This window comes from Acanthopagrus latus, chromosome 13, assembly GCF_904848185.1.
Source record: "Acanthopagrus latus isolate v.2019 chromosome 13, fAcaLat1.1, whole genome shotgun sequence".
NCBI lineage: Eukaryota > Metazoa > Chordata > Actinopteri > Spariformes > Sparidae > Acanthopagrus > Acanthopagrus latus.
Genome location: NC_051051.1, coordinates 5,421,665 through 5,429,300, shown reverse-complemented (window position 1 = coordinate 5,429,300; position 7,636 = coordinate 5,421,665).

Below are 7,636 nucleotides of genomic sequence, written 5' to 3'. Positions count from 1 at the left end.
TGAATAGATGTATTTTTCCTGGTCTCAAAGAAACTGATTTAATATTTTTGTTTGTTTCACAGTGAATTAAGTATTGCACCGGATGATCCGTCTCCTTCCACACCAGGTATCTGTCCCAGGATGAACCTTCTTAACTTTGCTCAGCAATTCAGGGTGTGTCTGTGCTCTGAGGATTCACCACTGGTGTCCCGGAGGTACTCAAACAGGCTTATCTTATTACACAAGGGTTTAGGCGGACGCACCACAAATACTTGTGAAACTCTCGCCAAAATGCATCCTGGGCTTTTTTTAGAACCCCAAACTGCCCATGTTGTGCTGGTTGGCACCTTGCATGGCAGCCACCACCATCAATGTGAGCCACAAAACACATGACCTGACCTGCATCATTTGCTCGTCTGCTGTCTGAAAGTGATATTTAGCTGGTAAGCATGGTGACATTTACTATGGGAGCACAAAACACAAAAGAAAGGAGAGGCCAAGGCTACCTGAAGGGAAACATCAAGGCACTGGACAAGCTGAAATTCTGACCTGATGGTGTCCTGAAACATCAGTAATTCCTCAGAGTGATTCTGTATGACATTTCATGGCACTCTATCTATTAGTTGTGGAGAAAGTTTCTATGGCACTGGAGGAAATGTCAGGGGATTGCCAAAGCCTCTCTTCCTGGTACTGTGACTGCTGGTATGACATTTTTAGTGGCAATACTTCCAATACCTGAGTGAAAGTGGGGGAGATACCAACCGATCAAAACAACACCACCCTTACAGCTATACACAGTTCAAATAATGACCATTTATACTTTTCTCATAATAGTCCACTGTTGTTTCAGCCTGGACCCAGGCACCTTATGCCACTGGTTGGCCTCTCTCTCTCCTGCTTTCTCTTGTATCCTAAAGATGCCTGTGACCGCATGAACAAATCAAGTAGTTAAGATGTAAGCAAGCCTTGGCCCTAATGAGATAAATAAATTTGCTAATTGTGTTGAAAAGATCTTGGATGGGACCTCACTGCTTGAACCTTGGAAAATTTCATTCTTTCAATGTATTCAAAGTTTTAGGAGACAAACTGTGATCTTTTCCCGAATCCAACTGTCCTCCAGGTTTCGTCGCGTTCAGAAATCTATACTTCTCAGCTGCCATGACGACTGTGAGCAGAACAAGCTACTGCTAAGGTGAGTTGTACAAAAACTTTCTTTTTAGCAAACTCTGTGTACACTAACAATGTTCTCAATGCTCGTGTTCATGTGCAGAGAGTTTCATGTTGTGTCAAGCCTTCTTAGTGTTTTAAAAATGAGCTTGACCCGAAAACAAAAGTACGGTAAATCTTAAAGGCCTCTTTCGTCATAATTATGCTTTTAAACTGAGGTTTGACTCATACACATTCACAAAAAAAAAAGTCTAGGCTGCATTTTGGCAGGAGTTTCACTTTAAGCTGTCTAGGGGGTGAACTCTGTACAGCAGTGTAGGTGGGTGATATGTAATGCGGTGGGCCACCTCCTCTGCTCTGTTTGAAGTGAACCGGGATATGAATATGTGATATGAAATTCACTGAAGATCCTCCTGAGTTTCTCAGATATTCCCCCGTCAAACCAACCCAGTATTTATTGATGTGATGCAGATATGTTGTTAATCACTTTGGACCCAAAGTAACTACTGTGGGATGTTGCTAACCATGAATGTTCTAATTTGTTTACACTATTTATCATTTTGGTTGCTTGAGATGTGTGTGTCCTCTTTGTTATTGTCCTGTTTATTTATCCTACAGGTTTGATGACACTTAGTTTCCCCATTGGGCGGATTAATAGGTTATTTTGAGATGCCAAAACAGCCAACACAAGAGCACCAGAACTTATTTTTACATTTGAGTCACTGGCTAGCACTACACTACACTAAGTCTGCATTATCCGCTCGTTGGCAGCAAACTCGGCGTGCATGTCAAAAGGTTAGAGGAGCAACACAGCTTGTGTGAACTGCATGGCCTGCGTAATGTGGCCCAGGTATGAGGTGGTGAACCTTATACCTGACATAGCAATAATTTATGTGGCATTTGCTCAAAGCTCCGCTGTAAAGCCTCTTCATTGATTAGCATAATTTTATCGGATTCTAATTGACATTTTTTGTGTTTGTGTTGGAGACATTCAGGCCTATTTCAGCTTAATACACAATTCCTAATATACAAGCAGTGACAAATGTGTTACTGCTGTCTCAGTTCAACAGTGGCAAACCAAAGTGTCACATGAAAGCCTCATAATACTCCATCTGTTGTCCTTGTCAACTGGTATTATCTACCAGGGTGCCAAGATCGTCTGTGAAGGCAAGGTGGCATCCAACTGCATTGAGACGCACCCCGCCATCGACTCTTGGGCTACTCTGCAAAAGGCCATGCCAATGTCAATGGCTTAATAGTCTTGGAGTTGTGTGTTTTCGTCTATGTGTGTTGTTTGGCTCTGTACAGCTGGAGCTGCTTTCCTTTACGGGGGATTGTGTTGAGTATGTAAAAAGTGTTGGTGTTAAAAGCAGCAGACGCGCTGGCAGTGACGGAGGAGGCGTTGGACAGCTCCCAGGCCCCGGCACGTCCTGCCGCCTTCACTCTCACCTCGATCCAAACTGAAAAGACAACAAGTTCACGCAATACAAAATCAGCGACTTGAGGGCTGCCTCCATCGCCGGCAGGGAATTACGAATGAGATGAGTCAGCTGTTTCTTTTTCGCTTCACCTCCAACATGTTGTTTTTTTTTTATTGCAGATGTGAGCATCTGTGTGTTTGTGCACGTATCCAGATTTGGCGCGGGCACAATAACGAAAACAGGAAAGGACAAACAGCAGCGGCAGACAATCCTGACTTGTTGTTCCTTTGTACGTTTACTTAACAGGTTCTTTTTATGAATCTAAATGATATTTGTGTTTGGTAAATGGACTGTATTCACATTTTTACAAATGACCATTTGGCGAAGCATTTGTAACAGTTTCTTTCAACAAATATTCAGAATTTCATAAATATTCCCTTTATAGCTCAGATTGGTAGGTACTCTTGTGTGGGCATCTCAAGCGCACATACCGCTCTGGTTCATGTTGTTGAAGCAGCGCAAAGATAAAAAAAAAAAAGGCTGGGGCAAGCTGCATGCCTGCAGAGATTTAATTAACTAAAGAGGGTTTTCGTACAGAATAATGCTTCTGGACAACAGATACTGAAAGAGTCATTCATTTATAGACAGGTTTGGGATTGATGCACTGCTTTAAGAACATTTCATTTTTTTTTTTTTTATCTAAGCATCTTCTGGTGGCTAGTGTCGACTGAAAATTTGTCTCGATTCTTTGGTGTGCTCTCGTTCACAAATATCACCAGTCTGGCAGTGAAGTGGCGGAAACAGACGTGGTTCTGAGACATTTATTCTCAGTAAAAGGCTAAGACCCATTCTCCACCAGAATACCAACAACTCAATTTGAGCTGCCAGATTGGTGCCTTGGCTCCCACCTGTGCTCCGTGAGCTCTGCGGTATGCACCGAAATACCACACAGATGGGCAAAGCTAATTTCAAGGTCATGAAAATTCCGTTGGCGGGCTGCATTGTGCTGCCACAAAAACATGGCCTGACAGCTGAAGCAATCCGCCGCCATTGGTAGAAAAGCATCTTATCACTTTATATAAACTTGCATTTTACAGTTGTTTGAATGTATTCAGGTAAGATATTTTAAAATACAGTTCTGTTTTAAAAGGATCCCAAATACATTAACATCCCCCTAAAAACCTGCAGTCCAGTGTGGACGTAGTAAAAAAAAAGGTGGAGGCTCATCAGTCTCCCTCTCACCACCAGCCATGTACACCATCACCCTTACCCTGCACATCTGTGTCTCTCCACAGTCTCCTCATCTTTAACCTTCAGCTCCAGGTGGTTGGTCCCACTCTTCGAACCATGCCATTGGCCCTTTGTGCCATTCCCAGAAGACCAATCGGTGGTCGCCAGTGTGCCTGTTACAAAAACAAAAGGTCTGACAGGAAGTGCTGGCAAAAAACAAGTTCCAACAGTAAAAGCATGCAATAAAACAAACTCATGCAAATAATAACACAGCACACAACAATATGAAATACTTAAAAACAGTCACTTCTGCCCTTTGACATGTCGCCGGTCAGCCAAGTGCGTGAAGGTGAGTCAACTCTCGTGACTTCTTGTAGCACATTATGTATCCTCACACTATTTTTACTGTAAATACATCACCCCTGATTTACACGATTTAGGTCTCCCCACCCTTCACTCAGGTCAAGGGGGATTACTAATGATCGTTTAACAAATTGCAGTGAGCAGAGCAATGGGTGTCAGGCTCCGGCGGGTTAAAGCCTCTCACCTGCGGTTCCCAGTGATGACCCTCTCTGGCGTTATAATCCAGGCTTTGGAGGTTTGATCAGAGTAAGAGTCTTATCAGATATCGAAGGTCAGATGGACGCCTGAAAGCAATGATGGCCTGAAAGGACACATTAGCAGAGGATTAAACACAGTCTTTGGCCCGGTTACAAAAGGTGATGAAACAGCTTTAAAACAAAGAGCAGCGCCCCCCCTCACACACCATAAACTTCTCAGCAGGTCGACACACAGCTAATTACCGCGTCAATCAGTTTCTAACAAAATCCCCCCGATGTCCGACAGCTGAAGGCCACACCCTACTTGAAGCTTCTGTCAGGGTCTTTCAAACATTTTTAATGGATTTTTCCCCAAATTATGAAGGCATTTTGGCTTTAATTTTATGACATCAGTGAAAAATAGTCACCATATTTACAAATATATCAAATTTTAACGTGTCATCCAAACACAAATTACCAAACACACAATACGCCTGTGATCAAATGTTTTCCCAGACGCTGGCAACTTGTCTTAAAACTATACTTAAACCCAGACGTGTCAGTGGGCCTTAAACCTGCCCGCTGTGTGTGTGAGGTGAAACACCCAGAAAGAATCGCAGGACTTACAGACAGCTAAGAATCTTAACCTCACCAAACCTCTAAATCCAGCTTCAAAATGAGAACAAACAATCTTGAGTCACATCTCTCACTCAACAATGAAACACACATTGTCACAACAGTGGTCTAAAAATGTCTGGATGCAACAATGTTGACTTTTTCCCCCAGCGCACATTTTGGCTCGCTGCGGGGGAAACAGAATGCAGACCATTGTTGAAGTTGTTAATAACAAGGGCTGTCTATCGACTGAAATATCAAATAGTGATTAATGGCATAATTGTAGTTAACTCCCAATTAATCGCAAATGACCGTTTAGGTATTTTTTTCACTTTTATCAACATGGGAAGTGCACAGATATGCTTTATGCAAGTCTATGTTTATTATCATCGCAACAATCCAAAACAATGACAAATACCATCCAGAATATTCTCCAGACTAACCTCAAAGTTACTGCATGCTCGAAAAAATATTCTGAAAGCAAAACATGGCAAACTCAAGCCCAACAAGCAGCAACAGATGGGCATATTGTCCATATTAGGTTAACTAAACAATGTTAATCAGCCTCCAAGCTGTAGGCACCCATTTAGATATCGCTGTTGTCTCATGCAGAGTTCACCAGGCGTCTCTGTCGTAAACTATCCTGCATGGTCTGCCCTTTGGCAAGGGGAAGAGGGCTCTCTCCATCAGTTGTGTCCCTGTCTGGCAAGTGGTATCTGAGACTTGATAACTCAGCTCACATCGACAGCAAATTCAGATAACTTAGTTCTTGTCGAGAGAACCATCTGGCAGGGTTTTAAAGCTGATCTTGCCATTCAAAAGACCCTTGTCTTCATCTGTTTCTGCTTGAGGAGGATTGTTTATTGGTCGCCGCCCACAGCGTTACTGCTGCATCACTTCCCAATTTCTCAAAATATGGAGCAGGTCAACGGTCATAACCTGAAAAATAAATGAAGGGTGTAAGGAGGAAATTGTTACGTATTGTTACGTTAACTTTGACAACGGTATTAATTACACCCGTGTGTTTAAGAGGTCAAAATGTCTGCTGTGGGGGAGCACAGCGTGGACGCAGCCTTTGAATGGATGAGGTCATTACTAAATAAAAGGAATAACGTGTAAAAATGTTCAATGCACTGATGTAGTGTCCACCATTAAAACCATTTCAGTTAGTTCAGCCAAAGTCTGTCTGGGAATAATGTGAAAGGGTCTTTAGCTTTGTCACTTTGGCACCTGAGCGCATTGACACATGGCTCTCAATTAAATGGATTTAGTGATCAGAAGAAAAACCCAGGGAGTTGATCAGTCGTTCCTGGAAAACGAACACCCAGTGAGATTGTCCACGTGGAGCCATCAGAACCTTGCCTCTAGTGTGTCTTACTTTAAGTCCCATGATGCATGTCTTGCGTTTCTCACCAATGCAGCAATGTCAGGCTCGATAATGGCAAAAAAAAGAGTTGTTTTGTAGCTGTTTTGTTGGAGTTTGTAACTTCTTGGAAAATCATTAAAAAAAAAAAACTAAAAAAAAAAGATGACTCATCTTGTATACTAAGGATGGAGATACACGAGCCAGCCACCATGCGTATGAATAGATGTTGTCAAAACCAAGTATATCTTAAAAAATATGTAGATTAAACAACTGAGTATTTTGTGGTGCAAAGAGGAAAAATCCCTGCGCTGGATAAAAACAGTCTATTCTCCAAATGGTGACCAAAATGTTTAAATTGTGACACCACGGTTTACAGCAGGGCTCCATGGCATTTTACCAGGAATGATTAATAGCCAGCAAAGTGGCTTAGAGAGAAATCACCTACAGAGCGCTGATGCAATTAACCTACTACATTAATCCTGAGTCTAGATCACACACAGGTTTCCATGCATGTAAACCCGCAGGCAGCTGTTTCTAGCAAGCACAGTCCTGTACTCTGTCCACCCAGACCGAGAGACAGAGTGTCTCTGTCTGTGTTACTTTGTGGTAGTTCTGTGTCCTTTTGTAGTTGTTTTGTGTTTTTTTTTTGTGTGCGTGTGTTTTAATTTCTTTCCTCGGCACTAATTCCCAATATAACTCCATCCAGAGTAATTGAAAACACTTTAATAGCAGCGTAGGGCCTTTAAATATTGTATTTGTCGAACAAAAAGCACAATTTACACAACACACACTTAAAACATGTTACCTAATACAGAACATAAAAAACAACCTTCTCATTGGACATAAAGCAGACATTAAGCTCATTCTATGACTCCCTCTCGGGTTATGTTCACTCTGTGCACATGTGCCACAGTGGGCAGAAAGGAGTCACTTTGAGCTGCAGGCGATTGGGATGAGTGTCCCTGCGAGTTTTTGTCTCTGAGCGAAGAAGTGAGCGGACCGAGATATGAGGAGAAGAGAAAGCGTTTGTGGAGAGAGGCCCTGGACTGTGAGCGAGCACTGAAGTGGAAAGGGAAGGGCGATGACTGCATTAGGAGCGAAGGTGCCATCCTTCTAAATGAGTGACTCTCACCGAATCAAAAGTGGGAAGTGCGCTGTCTGCCATGAGAGTCCATGTGACCCTTGTCAACAGCACAGACCACACACCACCGGTTTGTAGGCGTAAAAAAATGTGGGGCCAGAACTCATGACCTACCACAAAGGGAAGCCATTGTGTGGCAACAAGCCCCCCTATTCAGCAACTATCATCAAGATCAGCT